The 26,844-nt window shown below is 43.5% G+C and overlaps 1 long non-coding RNA gene across 1 annotated transcript in view; it reads left to right on the forward strand.

The window, feature by feature from the left end:
• The first annotated feature begins 1,101 nt into the window (after positions 1–1,101).
• The window catches only part of LOC129136839 (uncharacterized), a 112,068-nt gene continuing 86,325 nt past the window's right edge, over positions 1,102–26,844 (forward strand). Inside the window, exon 1 of the long non-coding RNA XR_008538830.1 lies at positions 1,102–1,371. This is a non-coding gene — a long non-coding RNA (uncharacterized LOC129136839). The remainder of the gene's footprint in view (positions 1,372–26,844) is intronic.

Below are 26,844 nucleotides of genomic sequence, written 5' to 3' on the forward strand. Positions count from 1 at the left end.
TTTGAAACTAAGCAGGGCATAAGATCCTGGAGAAAGGAAGCAACATTTTCCAATAATCACCAATGGTAATGGTGTTTAATCTCCACATGTTAATTTTTATGCCTATGAATCTGGGCTTTAGGAGTAACAGCACCATGTATGGGAAGTTGATTTATAGCATATAAAGGTTCCTGGAGGACATTATTACAGCACTATACAGTATTACCACCTAAATGGCAACTGGTGAGTCTTCCAAAGAATATTCTATCATTCTCTCAAGCCAGCTGTTTCAGTATGTTGGGTAACAAAATGAGATCAATAAATACCAGGATCCTAGGCCTATTGCCACACTTTGCTGTGAATTGATATCCTTGGTCAGAAGCAATGTTTTCTCAAACATGATGCATGCTACAGAATTATGTAATTGGGGAAAATCAGACACAAGCTCTTATCATGTGAGTGGCTGGCCTGCAATGAAAGATGCATGCTCACTCTCCTCAGGTGTCTACTGTTAAAGTGAGGGCATTAATTGGAAAAGAATGGAACCCTGAAACTTGGAATGGGGACATGTGGGAGTGAGAGACAGCTGGATTTCCTAGGCCCACTAAGAATCCCTAAGCCTAGCTGGGAAGGTGACCGCATCCACCTTTAAACACAGGTCTTGCAACTTAGCTCACACCCAACCAATCAGAGAGCTCACTAAAATACTAATTAGGCAAAAACAGGAGGTAAAGAAATAGCAAGTCATCTATTGCCTGAGAGCACAGTGGGAGGGATAAGGACCAGGATATAAACCCAGGCATTTGAGCCGGCAACGGCAACCTCCTTTGAGTCCCCTCCCTTTGTATAGGAGCTCTGTTTTCACTGTCTTTCACTCTATTAAATCTTGCAACTGCACTCTTCTGGTCCGTATTTGTTACGGCTTGAGCTGAGCTTTCACTCGCCGTCCACCACTACTGTTTGCAGCTGTCACAGACCCGCCGCTGACTCCCATCCCGCTGCTGACTCCCATCCCTCCGGATCTGGCAGGGTGTCCGCTGTGCTCCTGATCCAGCAAGACTCCCATTGCCACTCCCGATGGTGCTAAAGGCTTGCCATTGTTCCTGCATGGCTAAGTGCCTGGGTTCGTCCTAATCCAGCTGAACACTAGTCACTGGGTTCCACGGTTCTCTTCCATGACCCGCGGCTTCTAATAGAGCTATAACACTCACCACGTGGCCCAATATTCCATTCCTTGGAATCCGTGAGGCCCCAGGTCAGAGAACACGAGGCTTGCCACCATCTTGGAAGCAGCCTGCCACCATCTTGGAAGTGGCTCACCACCGTCTTGGGAGTTCTGTGAACAAGGACCCCTGGTAACATTTTGGCGACCACGAAGGGACATCCAAAGCTGTGAGTAATATTGGACCACTTTCGCTTGCTATTCTGTTCTATCCTTAGAACTGGAGGAAAATACTGGGCACCTGTCGCCAGTTAAAAATGATTAGCATGGCCGCCGGACTTAAGACTCAGGTGTGAGGCTATCTGGGGAAGGGCTTTCTAACAACCCCCAAGCCTTCTGTTGGGAACTTTGGTCTGCCTGGAGCCAGCTTCCACTTTCAATTTTCTTGGGGAAGCCAAGGGCTGACTGGAGGCAGAAAGCTGTTTTCCCGAACTCCCGGCAGTAGCCGGTTGAGATCATGGCGCAGCCAGAAGTCTCTACTCGGCAGTCGCCCATGCGTGCGCCCTTGCCTTTCCTTCTGAATTATACCTCCGGGGTCCCGACTCCGACTTTCTTGAGAGTTTAGACCCAAAATTCTCCTTACCTCTGAATCTACTTCCTTTGATCCCTGCCTCCTGCCTCCTAGGTACTAATAGTTCAGACTTTCATTTCCTCTAGCAAGTTGTGTCTCCAAAGGGATCTAAGGAGGCTCTATGCTGTGTCCTTAGGCACCTAGGCTGTAACCCAGGGAGTCTTATCCCTGGTATCCCTCCCGATTTAGGTATACAGCTCTTGACATGGGCAGTTATGTGGGACCTGTTCCCCACCACCCTTGTGAGGGCCCCAAGTTTGTAATGGCTAAGAAAGAGAGACGGAGAGAGAGAGAGACGGAGAAAGAGACAAAGAGGGAGTCAAAGAGAAAAAGAAAGAAAAAGATAGAAATAGTTAAAAAAAAAAAAAAAAAGTGTGCCCTATTCCTTTAAAAGCCAGGGTAAATTTAAAACCTGTAATTGATAATTGCCACTTTGTTGTCAGTGTAAATAAGGGCGTAGCAAATCCTTAACCCAGTAACCCGTGGATAGGCCAAATGCATTCAGTCAGTAGCGGCAACGGCTTTGCTAAAAGTAGAAAAGTAACTTTTAGAGGAAACCTCATTGTGAGCACACCTCACCAGTTCAGAGTTATTCTAAGTTAAAAAAAAAAAAAAAAAGCAAAAAGGTAGCTTACTAACTCAATAATCTTAAAGTATGGGGCTACTATGTTAGAAAAGGGTAATGTAACTCCAACCACTGATAATTCCCTTAACCCAGCAGATTTCCTAACAGGGGATTTAAATCTTAATTACCACACAAAGGTCCGACCAGACCTAGGAGGAACTCCCTTCAGCACAGGACGATAGATGGTTCCTCCCAGGTGACTGAGGAAAAAACTACAATGGGTATTCAGTAATTGGTACGGAGACTCTTGTGGAAGCAGAGTTAAAAATTTGCCTAATAATTGGTCTCCTCAAATGTGCGAGCTGTTTGCACTCAGCCAAGCCTTAAAGTACTTACAGAATCAAAAGACTGTCTCAATCCTGACTCAAAAGGTTAGCTACACAGTCTCTGAAATGAATTTACAGAAGAACTGTTGTTTATGGGAATGCATCTTGATAGGGCAGCTGGGTTGTTATGAAATACTCAGGAACCCAGCCCAGCTCTAGGACTCACCCCTGAGCGCAAAGGCAATGTTGGGCACGCTGGTAAAGGACCACTAGAATCCAGCAACCCAGGCCCCTTTCTTTGTGGTCAAGAAAGGCAGGAAAAGGAGTGCAGAACTGCTACATTGGTGAGCGTAACTAATCCAATAAGCAGAGGTCCATGGGTGGTTACGCACGCTGGAAAAGAATAAGCATTAGGCCCTTAGAGGATGCTCTAGGACTAATGCTCATCGGAAAATGACTAGGGGTGCTGGCATCCTTATGTTCTTTCTTCAGATGGGAAACGTTCGCCCCAAGGCAAAAGTGCCCCTAAGATGTATTCTGGAGAATTAGAACCAATTTGACCCTCAGATGTCAAGAAAGAAACGACTTATATTCTTCTGCAGTACTGCCTGGCCACGATATCCTCTTCAAGGGGGAGAAACCTGGCCTCCTGAGGGAAGTACAAATTATAACACCATCTTACAGCTAGACCTCTTTTGTAGAAAAGAAGGCAAATGGAGTGAAGTGCCATATGTGCAAACTTTCTTTTCATTAAGAGACAACTCACAGTTATGTAAAAAGTGTGGTTTATGTCTTACAGGAAGCCCTCAGAGTCTACCTCCCTATCCCAGCTTTCCCCCGACTCCTTCCCCAACTAATAAGCATCCCCTTGAACCCAAACAGTCCAAAAGGAGATAGACAAACAGGTAAACAATGAACCAAAGAGTGCCAGTATTCCCCGATTATGCCCCTTCCAAGCAGTGGGAGGAGGAGAATTCGGCCCAGCCAGAGTGCGTGTACCTTTTTCTCTCTCAGACTTAAAGCAAATTAAAATAGACTTAGGTAAATTCTCAGATAACCCTGATGGCTATATTGATGTTTTAAAAGGGTTAGGGAAATCCTTTGATCTGACATGGAGAGATATAATGTTACTGCTAAATCAGACACTAACCCCAAATGAGAGAAGTGCCGCCATAACTGCAGCCCGAGAGTTTGGTGATGTCTGGTATCTCAGTCAGGTCAATGATAGGATGACAACAGAGAAAAGAGAACGATTCCCCACAGGCCAGCAGGCAGTTCCCAGTGTAGACCCTCATTAGGACACAGAATCAGAACATGGAGATTGGTGCCACAGATATTTGCTAACTTGAGTGCTAGAAGGACTAAGGAAAACTAGGAAGAAGCCTATGAATTGTTCAGTGATGTCCACTATAACACAAGGAAAGGAAGAAAATCCTACTGCCTTTCTGGAGAGAGTAAGGGAGGCATTAAGGAAGCATACCTCCCTGTCACCTGACTCTATTGAAGGCCAACTAATCTTAAAGGATAAGTTTATCACTCAGTTAGCTGAAGACATTAGAAAAAAACTTCAAAAGTCCGACTTAGGCCTGGAGTACGGCTGAGTGCCCAATTTGGCAGCAGGCAAGACCAACACTGAGCCCTTCATATGGCACCATGCTTTGTGGTGATCAGCCAACTACTTGATGAAAGGTTGATTATATTGGACATCTTTCATCAGAGAAATGGCAATGGTTTGTCCTTCCTGGAATAGACACTTATTCTCGATATGGGTTTGTCTATCCTGCAGGCAATGCTTCTGCCAGGAGTACCATCTGTGGACTCATGGAAAGCCTTATCCACCATCATGGCATTCCACACAGCATTGCCTCTAAACAAGGCACTTATTTTATAGCTAAGGAAGTGTGGCAGTGGGCTCATGCTCATGGAATTCACTGATTGTATCTTGTTGCCCATTATCTTAAAGCAGCTGGATTGATAGAACAGTGGAAAGGCCATTTGAAGTCACAATTACACCACCAACTAGGTGACAATACTTTGCAGGGCTCGGCAAAGTTCTCTTGAAGGCTGTGTATGTCCTGAATCAGCATCCAATATATGGTACTGTTTCCCTCATAGCCAGCATTCACAGGCCTAGGAATCAAGGGGTAGAAGTAGAAGTGGCACCACTCACCATCACTCCTAGTGACCCACTAGCAAAAATTTTACTTCCAGTTCCCCCAACATTATGTTCTGCTGGCCTTAGTTCCAGAGGGAGGAATTCTGCCACCAGTTGACACAAGAATGATGCCATTAAACTGAAAGTTAAAATTGCCAGCTGGCCACTTCGGGCTCCTCCCACCTCTAAGTCAACAGGTCAAGAAAGGAGTTACAGTGTTGGCTTGGGTGATTGACCTGGACTATCAAGATGAAATCAGGTTACTACTCCACAGTGGAGGTAAGGAAGAATATGTGTGGAATACAGGAGATCCCTTAGGCCGTCTTTTAGTACTACCATGCCCTGTGATTAAGGTCAATGGAAAACTACAACAACCCAATCTAGGCAGGACTACAGATGGCCCAGACTCTTCAGGAATGAAGGTTTGGGTGACTTCACCAGGTAAAAAAATAACAGCCTGCTGAGGTGCTAGCTGAAGGCAAAGGGAATACAGAATGGTTAGTAGAAAAAGGTAGTCATCAATACCAGCTACGACCACAAGACCAGTTGCAGAAATGAGACCTGTAATTGTCATGTAGATTTCCTCCTTACATGTTTGTGCATGTATACACTTCTACTAAGAAAATACCTTTATTTATTTCCTTTGCTTTTCCCTTATCAAGTGACATTATTAACTTCATATCAGCAGTTAAGTGTTGTTAACTTTATGTAATAGCATTTCGGTTAATAATTCACTTCTGGCTGTATGAAGGATAGCCGTATTAAGTTAGGTGTAATTATGACATCATTATTGTCTTTATTTGAAGATTATGTGTAATTTCAGGAGATGTGTATGGGTTCAAGTTGACAAGGGATGGACTTGTGATGGCTAATGTTGAGTGTCAACTTGACTGAGGATGCAAAGTATTGTTCCTGGGTGTGTCTGTGAGGGTGTTGCCAAAGGAGATTAACATTTGTGTCAGTGAACTGGGAGATGCAGACCCACCCGCAATCTGGGTGAGCACCATGTAATCAGCTGCCAGAGCAGCTAGAATAAAGCAAGCAGAAGAAGGTGGAAGGAGCTGACTTGCTGAGTCTTCTAGTATTCTTTGTTCTTCTATGCTGGTTGCTTCCTGCCCCCAAACATCAGTCTGCAAGTTCTTCAGCTTTTGGACTCTTGGACTTAACACCAGTGGTTTGCCAGGGACTCTCGGGCCTTCTTTTCTAGCTGTAAATCAACAGACAGTAGATTTGACAGAAGCATTCCATGAAAGGAAAGCAAATCTATATTCAGGTGAATATCTAGTTCAGTAAAAACAAAGCACTGCCCTTTCATGATGGAAGTCATGCAGTGCAATAGACCTGCTACCAAGTAGCTGGCTGATTGCACCAGGGAATACTCCCATATCAGGGAATCAGCGGTGGTCTCTGCTTCTTGTAGAATGAACACTTAGCAATGGTTATAGTCAGGTCAGCCGTGATGAGTGGTACTCTATTTTGCTGATCCCATTCATAACCTCCATTTTTACTAACATGGCCACTTTGTTCATGAGTCCTCTTGGTAATGATAGGAGTTGCTGGGGAAAGAGGCTGACTTGTACACAAAGTATGGGTCTTTCTGTCCACTTGGTTATTAAAGTCCCTCTCTGCTGAGATCACTGTTTGGTGGACATTCACATGACACAAAAACATTTACATCATACCATTTTGGAAGTAGGATCTTTTCAGATGTAATCAAGTTAAGATGAGCCTGCACTAGATTAAGGTCGACCCTAGTCTAATCACTGGAGTCTCAATAAGAAAAAAAAAAAGAGACACAGAGGCAAACAGAGGGAAGAAAAACATGCGACAATGGAAACAAAGACTGGAGTTATGCAGCTGCAAGCCAAGGAATGCTATGGATTGGCAGCAACTGTCAGATGCTGGAAAAAGGCAAGGAAGTATCTTCCCCTAGAACCGTCAGAGAGAACATGAGCCTGCCAACACCTTTGTTAGACTTCTAATCTCCAGAATTGTAAATAAATATATTTCTGTTGTTTTAAGTCATCCATTTTGTGGTATTTTTTTATAGCAGCCTTAGAAAACTAATACAGCTAAAATTTTACATTAAAAACTTTCCTCATTAAGTCTTTATTTATCCTAAAATACATACCATATTTTGTTCAATGCATTTGTGATGGATTTGTCTTCAAGCTTCTTCTAGTCTCCACTTGTCTATTTCAGTAGAGTTACCACATATATATTTATGTTACTAAATATATTAGAATTTTTAAAACCAGATTTTCAAAACTGAGATTACTTGGTCAGAGAAAATACATCTATAATTTCACTATATATTAATAAATACTCCTAAATAAAAATGTCATCATTCATTTTTTATATGTACAAGTGATATATGAGAGTGCCGATTTTCCCACAACTATCTATAGGGCTTGTCAAGCTTCTGAATTTTTGATAAATGGGAAATTGCATCCTTGTTAATTGTGGATATGCATTTTCTTATCATGAGTGTTACTGAACATTTTCTCCATAGACAACAATAATTTGCACTGATTTACCTGAGAACTAATGGTTTATAAATTCCAAAGATTTTTTAATAATGACAGTATTTCTTTCCTAAATTTTTAGTAATTCTTTATATATTCAGATATTAGTGGTGTGCATATGATACAATTAGACTATTTTTTGTTTTCTATTGTGTTGTTTTGTTTGTGTTTTGATTTTTTTTAATTTTAGGTTCAAGTGGTACATGTGCAGGTTTGTTACATGGGTATATTGTGTGATGCTGAGGTTTGGACTTCTAATGACTCTGTAGCTCAATGAGTGAGTGAACATAGTACCTGATAGGTAGTTTTTCAACCCTGTTCCCATGCCCTCCTTCCCCTCTTCTTAAATCCCCAGTGTCTAATGTTCCCATCTCTGTGTCCATGTGCACTAATGATTAGCTCCCACGTATAACTGGGACCATGCATTATTTGGTTTTATGTTTCTGCATTAATTCACTTCAGATAAGGACTTCCAGTTGCATCTGTGTAACTGCAAAACACGACTTCATACTCTTATGGCTGTGTAATATTCCATGGTATATATGTACCACATTTTCTTTATTCAATCCACTATCGATGGATACCTAGGTTGATTCCATGTCTGCTATTTTGAATAGTGCTATGATAATCATGCCAGTGCAGGTGTTTGGTTTTGTTGGGGGTGCATTTGATAGAACAATTTACTTTCCTTTGGACATATAGAAAGTAATGGGATTGGTGGGCAAAATGGTAATTCTATTTTTAGTTCTTTGAGAAATTTTCAAACTGCTTTCCACAGGGACTGAGGTAATTTACAATCCCACCAACAGTATATAAGCATTCACCTTTTTCCATGCCTGGTCAAAACCTATTTTTATTTTTTTTACTTTTTAATAGTAGCCATTCTGACTGGTGTGATAGAATCTCTCATTGTGGTTTTGATTTGCATTTCTCTGATTATTATTGAAGTTGAGCATTTTTCCATGTTTGTTGGTCCCTTGTGTAGTTTCTTTAGAAAAGTGTCTCTTCATGTTTTTTGGCCACTTTTTAATGAGGTTGCTTGTTTTTACTTGTTAATTTATGTTCCTTATAGATTTTAGATATTAGATCTTTTTTTAGATACATAGTGTGAAAGTATTTTCTCCCATTCTGTAGGTCATCTGTTTACCCCATTGATGGTTTCTCTTGCTGTGCAGAAGCTCTTTAGTTTCACTAAGTCCCAACTGTCAATTTTTGGTTTTGTTGCATTTGCGTTTGAAGACTTCGTTATAAATACTTTGCCTAGACCAATGTTCAGAAGAGTATGTCTTAGATTTCCTTCTAGGATTCTGACAGTTTGAGGTTTTACATTTAAGTCTTTAATCTATGTTGAGTTAATAGTTGTATATGATGAGAGGAAGGAGTCAAGTGTCATTCTTCTGAATATGGGTAGCAAGTTTTTCTGGCACCATTTATTGAATGGGCTATTGTTGGAATCTTGCTCAAGATTCTAAGTTCGAGAGGGGCCGCCGCGAGAGACTACTCGACATGGAGGTCACAGCAAAGAGACACTTTTTATTGCTAGCACGCTAGGGTCCTCAGCACAAGAGGCCGAGAGACCTCGAACGGCTGTTGCACACTGCTTATAAAGGCAAAAACTACAAAGTCACACAGGGGGAGGTTACAAATTCAAACAGGGTGGGGTACAATAAGTTGATTGGTTCACACATTTGAAAAGGTTCAAGGCGTGAGGTTTGGAAGCAACTGATTGGTTTCTAATTATGGCCTGAGCCAGCTGTCCTACACTGGTTGGTCAGGGGGCTCACAGGCGGGAAGGGGTATTTCCTGGAAATGTTTTTCTACTTTGGTTCTGGGAATGTAGGGGACACTACCCTGGACATCTGGTGTCCCTGATAGCCACACCCAGACCCGGACTCCTGTCCATCTGTTGACACACCCGGGTGGGGTACTGTTCATCTGGTAAATGTTTTTCTGACTTGTTTTTCTGAAATGTTTTTCTGACATGTTTTCCTAAAGTGTTTTTCTAGAATGTTTTTCTAAAGTGTTTTTCTATTTTAATGGCTATATTTTTCTAAGGTTTCTCATTCCCTCCTCTTTTTGTAACTTAGAGGCTCAATCTTGAGTCTCTTCGTCAGTCTTAACTGCCTGGTACTGCTGGGTCAGGTACATAGCATGCACTAAGTTCAATCTATCTTTAATTAGGTTAACCACACGGCTAAAAATGCAGGGCCCGAAAGTCAAAACAAGCACAAGCAGAATCAGGGGCCCTAGGATAGTGGAGATGAGAGTACTAAACCAGGGGGATTGGTTACCAAGCTTCAAACCAATTTTGTTGGGATTCTCTTTCTTTTTGTCTATCATCTAGTCTTTTTCTAAGTTTTGCCATAGAGTCTTTAACCACTCCAGAATGATCAGCATAAAAGCAACACTGTTCTTTAAGGGCCGCACAGAGTCCGCCCTCTTTCAGAAAAATTATGTCCAGTCCTCGTCGATTTTGGAGTACTACTTCAGACAGGGAGGTTAGTGATTCTTCAAGTTTAGTAATGGAGTGTTCTATGGCCCTGAGGTCTTCATCTACGGCTGCCCTGAGTTGCTGCAGGTGGTAGCTGCCACTCACTAATGCTGCGGTTCCTGTTCTGATCTCAGCCGCTACTCCTAATCCCAGCATAACAGCGAGGGTGAGGGAAACAGGCTCTCTCCTCATTCTAGTGAGGAAGTTCTGCTTAAACTGGGATTCAAAAGACTCTGCAGTTTGATAATAAACCCGGGGCACAACTTGTACTAATATACAGTAGTCTTCACTGTTGTTGAAGACAGCTGTGGACACACAAGGGGTGAGTCCGGTATTACAAGCCTACCAGTCTGGCCTAGAGGGTATCAGGTAGTGACTAGTTCTGGGTACTGCTAGGGTCCTATTACAGAGATGCTGGTGGCTGGGGGGCACCCGGCCTATACAGGTTCCTGACCCTGACACTTCTGCCAGGGTAAGTTTCTTGTGCTGTTCCCAAGCACACCTAGAATGACTAGTGGAGTTAGTAAAATTACTAATAGAGGCAATACTTTCATAGTAAGGGGGGCCCGAAGCCAGGCAGAGCCAGCAGGAAGCGGTGGATTCAGGCCTTGTCTGGTTCAGGGTGAGGTAAGCGCCTTTGATGAGGTTGAAGAGTCTGTTGCTTAGTTCTGGGTCGGGGGGCAGGCGGGTGGTCCCCGGGAGCGCTGATTGGGCCCCCACGACCGCCGATGAAGACTGGGATGTTGGAGGGGTCAGGTAAGTGGTCGATAGGGAGTTCCCTCCGGAGGAGGATCCGGATGGAGGAGACGAGAGGGGCGTAGTGGAGTTCCTTGACTGAGAGGGTGCACTCCCTGTTAGAACTGGGTTCCCTGTCTGGGAAGGTGTGTTACTTGACTGAGACGGGGAACCTGACTGAGGAGGTGCTTTCCTTGTGGTGGCTGAGTCCCCTGACTGAGAAGGTGCACTCCCTGACTGGGAAGATGCTGGGTTTGGTGCTCCTGGAGGAGACTTTTTGCCGGCTTCCTGACCGAGAAGGTGCTCCCCCTGTTAGAACCGGGTTTGGCCTTACCGGGACCGCGGCTGCCCTTTTGACTGAGATCGGGTTAGCCAATAGCCTGATTTGGATAGGGAGTCCAAATGGCGGGGATTGGTATAAATTTAGGCTCCAAAGAAGTCCGGTTGTCCAGCGGGGGTCAGTTTTTGCGGCCTCCTCAAATTTGACACGGATTAAGTTACAGGTGGCCGAATACCGGGTCCTGGTGCAGGGCTGGACATAGGACATGGTTATATACCAGGGTTGGGTTTTCCATTTCCATTCCTCATCATTAGTTGTCACACAAGACCAACTAGCACAATATAGGGACATAAGTTCTCCACAAGTCTTTTTCATCGGTCCTGTTCGGAATCCAGGGCAGACATAAAACCCGTTTCTACTTAGGGAGATCCTTCTTGCTTGCTTCCGCCACTCACCACCCTCCATCTCATCTATCATGGCTATTTTGTCAAGATTAAAGTACAAGTCAGGGAACCAGGTATTCAAAGGGGCTACATGTGAAGTCTCGTTGAGGACTTCATGGGTTTCAAAATTAGTTATTTGCCAAGTCAATTGATAGGGCTGATGGGGGTTGCTGCCCCCGGTAACACAGGGAAGGAAAAGGGCTAACAATAGGCAAAGGGTTAGACGCGAGAGAGTCTTATCTTGAGGGGGTCCCCGGAGCAACGAAGTCTCCATCTCTCAGGCGACGCTGGTCCGGACACCTCCGGAGCTGCTTTCACTTGGGATGCGTGGATCCAGGCGGCGACCCCGTCAACTTTCACAGCAGTGGGTGTGGTGAGGAGGATGATGTATGGTCCCTTCCACCGGGGTTCTAGTCCTTGGGAGCGATGTCATCTGACATAGACGGAGTCTCCTACTTGGAAAGGGTGACTGGTCTGTGGGTGTCCAGGCTGGTACAGTTCTGCCAGAGGAGTCCAAATTTGGGCTTGCACTGCCTGCAGTCCTTTCAGGTGAGCCTGCAAGTCAGTCTTAGGGTCAGAGGGGGAGTAAGAATCAAGTAAGGTTGACAAGGGAGGTGGTCCTCCGTAGAGGATTTCATAAGGGGTGAGCCTAAAGCGATTAGGCGTATTTCGGGCTCTCAAAAGAGCTAGGGACAGGAGACGTCTCCAATCTTTTAAGCCAGTCTCTAAGGTCAATTTTGTTAAGGTCTCTTTAATAGTCCTATTCATTCTTTCTACTTGTCCTGAACTCTGGGGTCTATAAGCACAATGAAGTTTCCAATTAATCCCCAGTATCCTGGCAAGTCCCTGACTTACCTGGGAGACGAAGGCTGGCCCATTGTCTGACCCGATTACCTTGGGGAGTCCGAACCTGGGGAAAATTTCTTCCAATATTTTCTTGGCCACTATGTGGGCCGTTTCTTGCCGGGTGAGGAAGGCTTCTACTCATCCTGAAAAGGTGTCTACAAATACTAATAAGTATTTATATCCTCCACAGTGAGGCTTTACTTCAGTGAAGTCCACTTCCTAATAGGTCCTAGGGCCCCGTGCCCTTATCCCCGCCGGGACTCGCGTGGCCCCGGCGTTTACTTGCTGACAGGCCTTGCAAGCGAGCGTCACTTGCTCCAGAAGGGTACTAACCTTGGGGATTAAGAAGTCAGTCTTTTCAATGAGCAGTCTCAGTTTCTTGCTACTTAAATGTGTCCAAGCGTGCATCTGTTGCAGCATGGCCATGGCCTCTTTTTGTGGGAGGACTGTCTTCCCGTCTTTTTTCCAATTTTTAGTCTCTTGGTTCTCTGTGGCTCCTAAGGCTACTGCCTCTTTCTGGTCCTCTGGTGTATAGGTATAGCTTGTGGGAGGGGGCATCTGGTCAGCCTTGCTGGTTTCTGAAACTAATGTCAATGTCTCTACTCTAGCAGCCTGCTTGGCTGCTTGGTCAGCTTGCCTGTTACCCTGGGCGACAGGGTCATGTCCTTTTTGATGTCCAGGACAATGAATTATGGCCACCTTCTTAGGGAGGAAGAGGGCCTTTAATAAGGCGATTATTTCAGCCTTATTCTTGATTTCTTTCCTTTCTGATGTTAGGAGACCTCGCCTCTTGTAAATGCTCCTATGAGTGTGGGCTGTGGCAAAGGCATACCGACTGTCTGTGTAGATGTTAGCCTTCTTCCCCTGCGATAGCTCTAAGGCCTTTGTTAGAGCAATTAGCTCAGCCTTTTGAGCAGAAGTTCCGGGAGGCAGTGCCTGCGCCTATATCGTAGCATGTCCATCCACTACCGCCGCCCCCGCCCTCCGGGTACCTGCGTCCATGAAGCTGCTACCGTCTGTGTACCAAGTGTGGTCCGCGTCTGGGAGTTCGTAGTCCTGGAGGTCTTCTCGAGTCCCGTGGGTCTCCGCCAGCACTTGTCGACAGTCGTGGGGACTCAGCGGGTCTTCCGGTACAGGTAGCAAGGTGGCAGGATTCAGAGTGACTGGAGGGCCAAAGCTGACGTGGTCCGCGTCCAGCAGGAGGGCTTGGTAGTGGGTCAGGCGGGCGTTGGTGATCCAACGGTACGGGGGCTGCCGCACTATGGCCTCCAAGGCGTGCGGGGTAATGACAGTCAAAGGTTGCCCAAGAGTCAACTTGGCAGAGTCTTTGACTAGCATAGCGGTGGCTGCCATGATGCGGAGGCAAGGAGGCCACCCAGCCGCCACAGGGTCCAGTTTCTTAGACAGGTAGGCTACTGGTCTCTTCCATGGCCCCAGTTTTTGGGTTAGGACCCCCTTGGCTGTCCTCCTTCTCTCATCTACAAAGAGGGTAAAAGGCTTGGATGTGTCAGGTAGCCCGAGGGCTGGGGCACAGAGTGCCTTCTTCAGAGCTTCGAAGGCCTGTTGGTGTTCCTCCAGCCAGATAAAGGGGTTGCTCCTTTTGGTGAGGGCATAAAGGGGGGCTGCCAACTCAGCAAAACCGGGTATCCACAGGCGGCAGAACCCGGCAGTCCCCAGAAACTCACGCACCTCCTTGGGGTTCCGGGGTGGCGGAATGCGGGCTACTGTCTCTATCCGCCCAGGAGTGAGCCATCTTTTTCCTTCACTTAAGATGTACCCCAAGTAGGTTACCTTAGTCTGGCAGATTTGTGCTTTCTTGGCAGATGCTCGGTATCCTTTGTCTCCGAGCTCCTGGAGCAGGTGCCTGGTGCCTTGTAGACAGGCTTTTTTTAGTGGGGGCGGCCAGGAGGAGGTCATCTACATACTGGAGCAGAGTCAAATCTGGGTGCTGGGTGCGAAAGTCAGTCAAGTCTCGGTGAAGGGCCTCGTCAAAGAGGGTAGGGGAATTCTTGAACCCTTGGGGAAGCCGAGTCCAAGTTAGCTGGCCTGAGATTCCTTTCTCAGGGTCTCTCCATTCAAAGGCAAAAAGCTCTTGGCTTTGGGGAGCCACAGGCAAGCAAAAGAATGCATCTTTTAGGTCTAGCACTGTATACCAGTTGTGATCTGGTCTTAAGGAGCTGAGCAGGTTGTAAGGGTTGGGGACTGTGGGATGTATGTCCATAGTCCTCTTATTAATCTCTCTTAAGTCTTGGACGGGCCTATAATCTTGGGTCCTAGGTTTCTTTACTGGAAGGAGCGGCGTGTTCCAAGGTGAGCGACATGGCCGCAAGACTCCTAATTCTAGAAATTTATTAATATGCTGCTGGATGCCTATACGGGCTTCTCGGCTCATGGGGTATTGCCTAATAGACACGGGCACCGCGGTGGGTTTGAGGTCAACTATAATTGGAGCCTGAAATTTTGCCAGTCCAAGTCCCCCTGTCTCTGCCCAAGCTTGGGGAAATTCTTGTAGCCAATTATCAGAAGGGCTGGTGAGGATAGGGGTCTCAAAGAGCCGATACTCATCTTGCAAGGACACAGTCAAAATCTGGATAGGCTGACCATCCTCATCCATCACCTGGGCCCCTCTTTCCGAGAAGTGTATCTGGGCTCCGAGCTTGGTCAACAGATCCCGTCCCAGAAGGGGATAGGGGCATTCAGGTACTACTAAGAAAGAATGAGTCACCATACCTTTTCCAAGGTTTACTGTTCGGTGGGTGGTCCACTTGTGCAGCTTTCCTCCTGTTGCTCCTTGGACCTAAGAGGTGCGGGATGAAAGGGGCCCATCTGCTGTTGTCAAAACTGAATGTTGGGCCCCGGTGTCTACTAGAAAGGTGGTGGGGCGCCCCCCTACAGAAAGGGTTATCCGGGGCTCGGGGGGGGGCTTCGGAGCCTTGACGCCCCTAATCGCTGTCCTCTCCCAGGGTCAGGACCGGGGTGGGTTTCTTCCGGTCCTTAGGACGTTTAGGACAGTCTTTGACCTAATGTCCTCGTTCTTTGCAGTAGGCACATTGGTCCTTATCCGCCTTCGGGCGCCTTCGCTCTCCCCCCTCTCTCCCTGGCTCTCTCCCTGGCCCTTTCCCTGTCACCACTGCTGCGAGGATTTTAGTCAAATGTCTATCCCTCTTGCGATCTCGTCGATCTTCTCGTTCCTCCTGTTCCTTTGCTAGCCTAGCTTCCTTCTCCTCAGTACTTTCTCCTTTGTTATAAACTTTTTCTGCTTCTCTAACTAGTTCTTGCAGCCTATAAGTCTGAATCCTGTCCAATCTCTGGAGCTTGCTCTTTATGTCTAGTGTTGCCTGATCTATGAATGACATAGCCACGGTGGCCTTGTGCTCCGGGGCTTCTGGATCGGATGGAGTGTACATTCGAAACCTCTCTAGGAGCCTCTCCATGAATGCCGCCGGGCTTTCATTCTTCTCCTGAGTAATAGTTCTTACCTTGGCCAAATTGGTGGGGCGCTTTCCGGCCCCTTTGAGACCTGCCAACAGAGCCTGGCGATAGATTCGGAGACTCTCCCTACCTGATGCGGTTTCATAGTCCTAATCCGGGCGGGTGAGGGGAAATCCTTCATCCATTTCATTGGGGAGCTGGGTCGGGAGTCCTCCTGGCCCTGGCACATGTTTCCGGGCCTCGAGGAGGACTCGTTGCCTCTCTTCTGTGGTCAGAAGAACCTGCAAGAGCTGTTGACAGTCGTCCCAAGTGGGTTGGTGAGTGAGAAGGATAGATTCTATCAGAGCGGTCAGGGCCTGCGGGTCTTGGGAGAAAGGAGGGTTATGGGTCTTCCAATTGTACAGATCTGAGGCCGAGAAGGGCCAATACTGGACCGTGCGATTCACGGTGCGGAGGGGAAAAAGGGAGGACTGCCAGGTGGGCTGGTCGCCAGGGTCCTTGGCCCGCCGCAGGCGGAGGCGGGGTGTCTGAGGTGGGGTCTGAGGGGTGAGTTCAGGTGGTGCCGGCGAGGGGGTTGGGGTCAGAGTGGGGGTGGAAGAAGGGGTTGGGGAAAGAGTCGGGTACAAGGGGGTGGAAGGAGCCGAAGCGGTGGAGGGAGTAAGGGGCGGCGCCGAAGGGGTAGAGGAAGGGGCAGGAGACAACACGGAGGGTACGGGCGAGGAATAAGGAGGGGGATTGAGGAGGGGGTTGTGAGGTGGAGGAGGGAGAGGGTCTAGGAGGAGGAGGTCCCTCTGACCCTCATCCGGGAGGACAGGCTTCAGGGGGACCAGGGTCTGGTTTCGGGGGGTTTCCACGGCGAGGAGGGTCGACTGGGAAGGGGGAGCCGAGGGAAGGAAGGGCTTCACCCACGGGGGTGGGTCCCGAACCAGGTCTTCCCAGGTGATGATGTAGGCCACCTGGTCAGGGTGGCCGCTTGGCCCTGGATCCATTACTTTGGTCTTAACCTGCAAGATAATTGAGAGGTCAAAGGTCCCGCCGTGGGGCCATCCCACGCCGAGAGGGGGCCATTCAGAGGAGCAAAAGGCTTGCCATCGCCCTCTGAGAATTTCAACAGAGAGATTGCGGGCTCGGGCCCGTACGTCAGGAAAGTGAGCAAGAGTCAAAGAGAGAGGAGTCATCAGTGTCTGTCCCATAGTCGTGAGCTCAGAATCTAACACACAAATAAACAAGACACCAGAAAAACCAAAAACTAGACACACACAGAGAAGCCGCGCGGCGAGAGATCGGCGCCACAGTTCCATGAAGGATTCGGAAGGCCGGGAAAACCGGCCTTTAGAGGCAAGGAGACTGACAGAATCATCAGTTCTCCTCCAGATAGCCGCCAGGGCAGCTTACAGATGGCAGGGAAAACCCGCCTACAGATGGCAGGGAAAACCTGCCTACAGAGGTGAGGGGGTTGACGAAATCGTCAGCTCTCCTCCAGACCACCACCAGGGCGTCCCCCGGTGTGAAAGTGGGAAGGTGCCGAGCACGTCTGCTCCCCTTCCACACTGATACAGACTGAGTACTCAACCAAATTAGCTGGCAACACGAATAGTCACACAAAACAAAACGAAAGTACCTGATGGTGTTCGGTCGTCCGTCGGTGGCCCGGGCCGAGCGGGTCCTTGCCGTGCGGGTCGAGGGTCGTCGGGCAGCGACCAATCCCGGACGAGCCCCCAAATGTTGGAACCTTGCTCAAGATTCTAAGTTCGAGAGGGGCCGCCGCGAGAGACTACTCGACACGGAGGTCACAGCAAAGAGACACTTTTTATTGCTAGCGCACTAGGGTCCTCAGCACAAGAGGCCGAGAGACCTCGAACGGCTGTTGCACACTGCTTATAAAGGCAAAAACTACAAAGTCACACAGGGGGAGGTTACAAATTCAAACAGGGTGGGGTACAATAAGTTGATTGGTTCACACATTTGAAAAGGTTCAAGGCGCGAGGTTTGGACGCAACTGATTGGTTTCTAATTATGGCCTGAGCCAGCTGTCCTACACTGGTTGGTCAGGGGGCTCACAGGCGGGAAGGGGTATTTCCTGGAAATGTTTTTCTACTTTGGTTCTGGGAATGTAGGGGACACTACCCTGGACATCTGGTGTCCCTGATAGCCACACCCGGACCCGGACTCCTGTCCATCTGTTGACACACCCGGGTGGGGTACTGTTCATCTGGTAAATGTTTTTCTGACTTGTTTTTCTGAAATGTTTTTCTGACACGTTTTCCTAAAGTGTTTTTCTAGAATGTTTTTCTAAAGTGTTTTTCTATTTTAATGGCTATATTTTTCTAAGGTTTCTCACTATCTTTTCTCCATTGTTTATTTTTGTTGAGTTTGTCAAAGATAAGTTGATTGTATGTGTGTGGCTTTATTATGGCTTCTCTATTATGTTCCATTGGTCTATGTGTCTGTTTTTGAACAAGTACTATTCTGTTTTGGTTACTGTAGCTTTGTAGTTTAAAGTCAGGTAATGTGAGGTCTCTGGCTTTGGTTCTTTTTGCTTAAGATTTCTTTGGCTGTAGGGCCCTTTTTTGATTCCATTTGAATTTTAGATTAGATTTTTCTAATTCTGTGAAAAATAATGTTGATAATCTGATAGGAATTTTGTTAAATCTAGTAGTTTGTTTTGGGTAGTATAAACATTTTAATGATACTGATTCTTTCAATTCATGAGTGTGGAATGTTTTCCATTTGTTTGCGTCATTTCTGATTTCTGTCATCAGTGTTTTCTAATTCTTCTTGTAGAAATCGTTCATCTCTTTGGTTAGCTATATTTCTATGTATTTTTTATGGCTATTTGAAATAGGATTGCATTCTTGACTTGACTCTCAGCTTGAACATTATTGGTGTATGGAAATGCTACTGATTTTTTTACATTGACTTTGTATCTTGAAACTTGACTGAAGACATGTATAAATTCTCAGAACCTTTTGGCAGAGCTTTTGTGGTTTTCTAAGTATGGAGTCATAGCATCAATGAAGAAATGTATTTTGACTAATTATTTTTCTATTAGAAGAAGTTGTATTTCTTTCTTTTGCCTGATCACTCTGGCTAGGTCTTCCAGTACTGTGATGAATATGAGTGGTGAGAGTGGACATCACTGGCTTGTTCAAGTTGTTAATAGAAATGCTTCCAACTTGTGCCCATTTAGTATGCTATTGGCTGTGGGTTTGTCATAGGTTGTACTTATTATTTTGAGATATGTTCTTTCAATTCTTAGTTTGTTGGGGGGTTTATCATGAAGGAGAGGAGGAGCAGTGGATTTCATCAATTGCTTTATTGTTTATCAAGATGATCATATGGTTTTTGTTTTTAATTTTGTTTATATGGTGAATCAGATTTATTGATTTGCATATGTTGATCCAATCTTGCATCCCAGAAATAAAGCTCTCTTGATTTTGGTGTGTTATATTTTTGATGTTCCCTTGGGTTCGGTTTGCTAATATTTTCCTGAGGATTTTTGCATCTGTGTTCATCAAGGATATTATCTGTGGTATTCTTTGTTCTGTCTTTGCCAGATTTTGATATCAGGATGATACTGGTTTTGTAGAATGAGTCAAGGGGGAATACCCTCCTCCATGATTTTTTTTTTTTTTTTTTTTTGGAATAGTTTCACTAACATTGGGACCAGCTCTTCTTTATATACTTGGTAGAATTCCCTGAGAATCCATCTGGTCCAGAACATTTTTTATTTGGTAGGACTGTTTAATGCTGATGTAATTTTGTAAGTCATTATTGATCTGCTAAGTATTTCTATTTTTTCCTTGTTCAATCTTGGAAGGTCATGTTATCAGAAATTTGTCAATTTCCTCTAGAGTGTCTAACTTTTGTGCATAAAGATTGATTATTTTAGCCCTTGAACTTCTTTTGTTATTTCCATGGGATCAGTTGTAATATCACCTTTGTCATTTCTGATTGTGTTTATTTGGATTTTCTCTTTCTTTTGCATTGTTAATCTAGCTAGCATTCTGTCATTCTTATTAATCCTTTCAAGGGAACAACTTTTTTTTTCCTTTGGTATGTTGTCTTTTTTGGTGTGAATTTTATTTGGTCTGCCCTGGTTTTAATCACTTATTTTCTTCTCTAGGTTTGCATTTAGTTCACTCTTGTTTTTCTAGTTCTTTTAGGTTTGACATCAGATTGTTAACTTGATATCTTCTTATCTTTTCGGGGTAAGTGTTTAGTGCTGCAAACATTCCTCTTTTTTTTTTTTTTTTTTTGAGACGGAGTCTTGCTCTGTTGCCCAGGCTGGAGTGCAGTGGCATGATCTCGGCTCACTGCAAACTCCACCTCCCAGATTCATGCCATTCTCCTGCGTTCATGCCATTCTCCTGCCTCAGCCTCCTGAGTAGCTGGGACTACAGACACCCGCCACCACGCCCGGCTAATTTTTTGTATTTTTAGTAGAGACGGGGGTTTCACCGTGTTCGCCAGGATGGTCTCGATCTCCTGACCTTGTGATCCGCCCGCCTCAGCCTCCCAGAGTGCTGGGATTACAGGCGTGAGCCACCGCGCCTGGCTGCAAACATTTCTCTTAACACTGCTTTTGCTGCATTCCAGAGATTTATTATGTTGTGTTATTTTCATGTTTTTAAATAAGTTTTTGATTTGTTCCTTAATTTCATTGTTTTCCTGAAAATTGTTAAGGAGCAAGTCATTTAGTTTACACACATTTGTGTAGTTTTGAGAGTTTCCCTTGGGATTCATTTCTATTTTTATTCCACTATGGTTTGAGAAGGGGCTTGGTATATTTTCATTTTAAAAAAATGTGTTCAGACTTGCTTTATGCATGTGGTAAATTTTAGAGTATGTTCATTCTGTAGACGAGAAGAACATATATTCTTCGGATGTTAGATGGAGTATTCTGTAGCTGTCTAGTATGTCCAGTTGGTAAAGTGTTGAATTTAAGTCCAGAATTTCTTTGTTAGTTTTTTTCCATAATGATCTGTCTAATGCTGTCAATGGAGTGTTGAAGTACATTATTATTGTGTGTCAAAATCTTTTCTTAGATCTAGAAGTTATAAATCTAGTTGTTCCAATGTTGAGGGAATATATACTTAGGATAGTTGAGTCTTCATGTTAAATTGAATGTTTTATCATTATGGAATGACTTTCGTCGTTGTTGTTGTTGTTGTTGTTTTTTACCATTGCTGGCTTAAAGTCTGTTTTATCTGACACAAGAATAGTGACCCCTGCCTTTTTTGTGTTTTTTGTTTCTGTGATAGATTTTTTTTTTTTTTTTTTTTTTTGAGATGGAGTTTTGCTCTTTTTGCCCAGGCTGGAGTGCAATGGTACTGTTTCAGCTCACTGTAACTTCCACTGCCGGGTTCAAGTGATTCTCCTGCCTCAGCCTCCTGAATAGCTGGGGTTACAAGTACCCGCCACCACGCTTGGCTAATATGTTTTTAGTAGAGATGGGGTTTCATCATGTTGGCCAGGCTGGCCTCAAACTCCTGACCTCCGGTGATCCACCCACCTTGACCTCTCAAAGTGCTGGGATTACAGGCATGAGCTACCATAACCAGCCGATAGATCATTTTTTATCACTTTACTTTGACACTATGGGCATCATTACATGTGAGATGGTTGTCTTGAAGACTGCATAAGATTAAGTCTTGTTTTTTAATCCAATATTCCACTTTTTGATTTTAAGTGGCATCTTTAGACTATTTTCTTTCAAGGTTAAAAATGATGTGAAATTTTGTTCCTGTGTGGTTTTGTTAGCCTGTTGCTTGTAGTCTTGATTGTTTAGTTGCTTTATAGGGTCTGTGGGCTATGTACTTACGCGTGTTTTTGTTGTTGTTGATGTCGTAGCCAGTATCATTGTTTTTCATTTCCATATTCAGAACCCCCTTAAATGTGTCTTATAAGGCCAGTCTGGTGGCACTGAATTCCACTAGCAATTGCTTGTCTAGAAAAGATTTTATTTCTCCTTTGCTTGTGCTTGTTTGTTGGGGTATAAAATTCTTGGATGGATTTTTTTTTTAAGGATGCTGAAAAAAACAAGCCCACAGTATCTATTGGCTTGTAAATCTTCTTCAGAGAAATTGCTGTTAGTCTGATGGGATTCCCTTAATAGGTAATATGGCCCTTTTCTCTGGCAACCTTTAATTTTTTTTTCTATTGACTTTGGGTAGTCTGATGACTATATAACTCAGAGATGATCATCTTGTATAGTATCTTTCAAAGTTATCTGAATTTCTTGTATCTGTATGTCAACCTCTCTAGTGAGATTGGGAACATTTTCATGAATTGTATCTTCAAATATATTTTCCAAGTTACCTACTTTCTCTTCTTCTCTCTCAGAAAAACCAGTGGGTTGTAGGTCTGGTCATTTTAGATAATCCCACCTTTTGCAGAGGCCTTGTTCATTTTTTAAAAATCTTTTTTTCTTTATTTTTGTCTGACTAGGTTGATTCAAAGTACCCATCTTTAAGCTTCAAAATTCTTTACTCAACTTGGTCTAGTCTGTTGTTAAGACTTTTAACTGTGTTTTGAAATTCTTATAGTAATTTTTTTTTTAATTTCAGAAGTTCAGTTTTCTTCTTTTTAAATGTGGCTATCTTGGCTTTCAAGCCTTGGATAATTTCTCTGGCTTCCCTTGGATTGACTTCCAATCTTCTCTTGGATCTTTATGAGTTTCCTTCCCATCCAGATTCTGAGTTCTATATCTGCCATTTTAGATATTTCAATCTGGTAAGATTTATTGGCAGGGAGCTAGTGTGATCTTTGGGAGCAACAAAACACTCTGGCTTTTTGTATTGCTAATATTCTTGAGCTATTTCCTTTTCATCTGAGGAAGCTGACACTTCCTTTCTCTTTTTGAAATTGCTGTCATTTGGATGAAGCTTTTTGAATTTTTATTCTTTTTTCCCTTTATAGCCTGATTGTGATGTATGCTGTATGGAATTTATTAGCTTTGTTTCTGGGTGCTTTCAGGGAGCCAAAGCTCTGTACAGGTTCCTTGATTGTAGATAGATTCCTGTTATAGGTTTCATAGGCATTGTATGTTGTAGCAAATTATTTTTGTTTGGTGGTGTAATTCAGACTGCAGTCTGGTAGATGGTGCTTAAGAGTGAGGGCCAACACACAGGCTCTCACTCAGCCATGCTTGCACTTTTTGTATTTCAGTGCATCTGCAACAGTGCTCTGGGGAGGAGACAAAAGAGGACAAGAGAAGACTCGCTCTCCAAGTCCATTTATGGGCTTTCATTGTATTCTCTTCATTGCTGGCACTATGCCAGTGTTTCCTTTCCCCCAAAGGGGGCTTTAGCAGGCTGTACTTCCCTCTGCTGTAGGGGTGGTACACACTGAGGGTTAGGTCCCCAGGAGATCTCTGACTCCCCAGAAATCTACCAGTCCCTCATGCTTGCCAAAGTCAGAGTGGGTTTTGGGGTATGTTTGCTAGTGGTCTCGTGATGCAGTGGCTCTAGGGCAGGAGATCCCAAGGCTGGGCATAGGCACTGTGGATGTTCAACCAGTATGATACCCATAGCCCAGTGTTTTCAGCCCACAGACAGATGTGGGGCCTGCCCAGCTCACACACTCTGAACCCAGGGGCTCTACTAACAGTGTCTGCCCCGGGAACATTCCCAATAAGTTAGGCTTGTCCCAGGCCATCTGTGCCCAGATTTCTGAGCCATTCCAGACATTCTGGGCTGTGGCTTCCCAAGGAGAGAAGCCACAGCTATCAAGCCCTATCCGTCCCAGTCTGGTCTTGCAAAAGCAGTGCTGCCCATCTCCCGTGCTGGCACACAGAGTTCTGACAGTGAGATTTCTTCCCCTACTTGAGCTCAAGGCATACGTTTTTGCTTGATAACCCAAGCTGGTGTGCTTGAGTACTGGGGAGTTGAGACGTGGCCCACAGTTTTGTCCTCTGTCCCCTTAAAGTCAAGCACCATCCATAATGGGGGGATGAACTGATCTTAGGCTGCCAGTAAAACATCCAGGTGGGGCAGTGTAGGCTGTGCTGTGAGCTGGCAGGCAAAGGGGTGCAGGGATCAGAAGCACCTCAGTCCCATAGCGATGGTGGCCCTGCTCTCTCTTAGCTTGGCAGAGAGCAGGAGCTGCGCCCGCTCAGTGAAAGATGGAGTGAAAGATGGGTATAGGTGCCTATTGCATTTCACTGCAGTTAAACAGTGAAGCCTTCTAGGCTGTGCGTAGATTCAAGCTTGCCTCTACTTGTTCTCCAGGTGGCTCCTTCTGCCAGTCCAAAGGACTGTGGGTGTCTTGGGAATTCCTGTCACTAGGATCTCAGAGGTCCATAGTGGGAATGTAGTGTCCTAGGGTTTTTTCACTCTAGGTCTAGTCTGGGTCCAGGGACCAGTCCTGGCACCCAACGGCTCCATGCAGTCTTCCCAGCTTCCTCCCTGTTAAACTGCAGTGCCTGTCACCTCTCTATTGATTTCTGATTTTTCCTCTTTAAAGATCCATTCAAAATGTAATGGTTTACTGGATATTTTGGCTCTTCTCTGTGGAAAAGGCATTTCCCAGCTGTGTCTAGTTGGCTATCTTTCCAGCTCTTCAATTTTGTCTGAGATTTGTCTAGAGTAAACCAATATCTTTAATGCAGCAATACTAGCTATTTTCATATAATAAAATGTATAATAATAGGTAATATTTTGCTGTATAATGTCAAAATATATTTTGATCTTCAAAACTGTAAATTGTATGTTCAATTTAATACACTTATTTGATAGGAGCACCTTTTTAATATAAATCTTTAGAAAACCATTTATCTTTGAAATAAATTTTGAAAATTCTTAGCTAGAGGGTTTTTTGATTGTTTTTTATTTTCTCTGTTTGCTTTTATATATATATCTCAGGTCTTCTTAATAAACAGAAAATGAGAAAATCGATAGCTTTATATTAGATTTCTTTGTCTGCTTTAACAAATCACCATATATTTCATGGCTTAAATCAAAACAAATTTATTATCTTGCATTTCTATAGCATAGAAGTTCAACAGAAGTCTTGCTGGCCTAAAGGCAAATTTGGGACATTCCTTTCTGGAGGCTTTTGGGGAAAATCTATGTTTCTGCCTTTTCCAGCTTCTAAGAGTTTCCAACATTCCTTGGCGTGTGGCCCTTTTACTCCATCTTTAAAACCAGCTGTGTTGCATCTCTCTGACCATAGTTCATAATCACATCTTCCACCTACCAGAGTTGGGAAAGTTTCTTTACTCACATGAACTTATGTGATTATTTTGAGCCCATATAGAAAATTCAGAATAATCTCCTCGTCTACAAGACAAAATTTTATCTTCATACTTAATGTATTTATTTAATTTAAATTTTAAGTTATGTGTATCTTCCAATATTATTTCTGTGAAATAAAAGGGGAAGTTCTAAACATAAGTAAAATGTCTATGTAACTAAATCATCAACATCTTCTCTAACATATAAATTTATTTTTCCACCAGATACCTACATAACAGGAATATTTCTTATCTCATTAGTGTTTTTTTATTTTAAAATATATTTACATTTGTATTATGCAATATGTTTAATTACATTACACATGCATATACATTAATTTTAATGTACATTTTGAGCATAATTGTTTTAAGTGCTATGATATTGTCATCTCTTCTCAACATGACTGATTTAAATCTGACTTAATGGATGATTTCAAAGTTTTAATAGCAATTCCTTTTTCTTGAACTAGGTACTACAAAATACACTTAGAAATTCATGTTGAAGTTAATTTATTTTCCATTTAATTTACAACTGCATAAGTAATAAATTATGTACCACTGAGACTTTATTGTAATGCTCACAACACAGGAGTCCAATTACAAATGGAGAGTTAAAGTTATAAGTATCTTAAATTATTAAGGGATTGCCACTGTTAGAAATCTGGAATTGGAAATTTTATTATTTGTTTTATTGTTATTTTATCTGTTATTTCTAACCTGTGGTTATTTTTTATTTGGCTTTCATATCCAGGATTGCATATTTTTAAAAATTATACAAGTTTTGGGGTAGTTGACAATATGAATAAATAATATATTTACATATGTATATATATATTTTAAAGGTCAAGAAAATAAACTATTCTTGGTTTGAATAAAATATGAGAGACACTTAAGGTTGTTTCTACAACTTGGCTGTTGCGAATAATGCTGCAATGACTACAGTCAATAATTCTGTATTATATACTGAAAACTTTGAAAGTAGATTTCAGTGCTCTAACCACACATACACAAAACCTGGCAACTATATAAGGTTATGAATATGATAATTAGCTTGAGAGTGCTGTACACCTTAAATACATACGATTTTTATTTAAAAATTAATAAAAAATAAAGGAGCTTGGCCTTATGCAATTAAAAACAATAACAATGACAATAATACCATAACAACAACAGTTTTGTGAGAAACTGCGAGAGCAATTTGAATTCTGTTTTTATCACTCTAATGTGTATAATTAACCTGGAGTTGGGGAAGTAGGTTTGAGCTTTCAGCAGATGCCTTCTGCAGGCGGCAATGAGAGTTTTTGGTTTACAATATTTAATATCTTTCCTTCTCAGCTACGTTCTTTCATTATCAAAAGGATTGGCATTCCATATGTCAAAGTGCATAGGTAATATTACAGTCACAGAAGCCCCTGCTAGCATTGAGAACTGATGAAAATATGTGACACTCAATGAGTTTGCCTTTAGATTTTATTTCTTCAATATTTAATCCTCAAAATATCCAGGGCAGATGGACGACTATGAGAGTGAATGTATTTTTCAAATGTGGTTTCTTCCAAGAAAAATTTAACTATCAGATAATTATCTTTGATGTAGTAGTAAGCGAGACAGTATTCAGTAGCACCTTCACGTTCTGCTCAGTGGCTCATCTCTTTCCTCTTGAAAAATCACTTTAAGTGAAACAGAATAGGTCCTGCCCTCCTGTGCTTCTCCATTAGCCTCTCCCTGAAGGAAGAGCTAATGTCACCACTAAAATAGGCACCAAGACCAAAGTAATAAAATGCCTTCATATAATAACATACAAATTGTCGATAGTAAATGCTATCTAAAGTGAAATTGTAAAAGCAGATATACTAAAAATAAAGATGTTAGCTATATTTAAGAAAATTAACTTAATTATTAATAATGTTATCCAAGAATCTAAAGTCATTAAAAATACAAAGTAGATACTAATTGTGAAAAATACTACATAAAACTAAGAAATAATTAGATGTAATAATAACACCATGAATAATAATGTTGAGTAAGGCAGAATAAAG

Source organism: Pan troglodytes, chromosome 14 (genome assembly GCF_028858775.2).
Source record: "Pan troglodytes isolate AG18354 chromosome 14, NHGRI_mPanTro3-v2.0_pri, whole genome shotgun sequence".
Taxonomy (NCBI): domain Eukaryota; kingdom Metazoa; phylum Chordata; class Mammalia; order Primates; family Hominidae; genus Pan; species Pan troglodytes.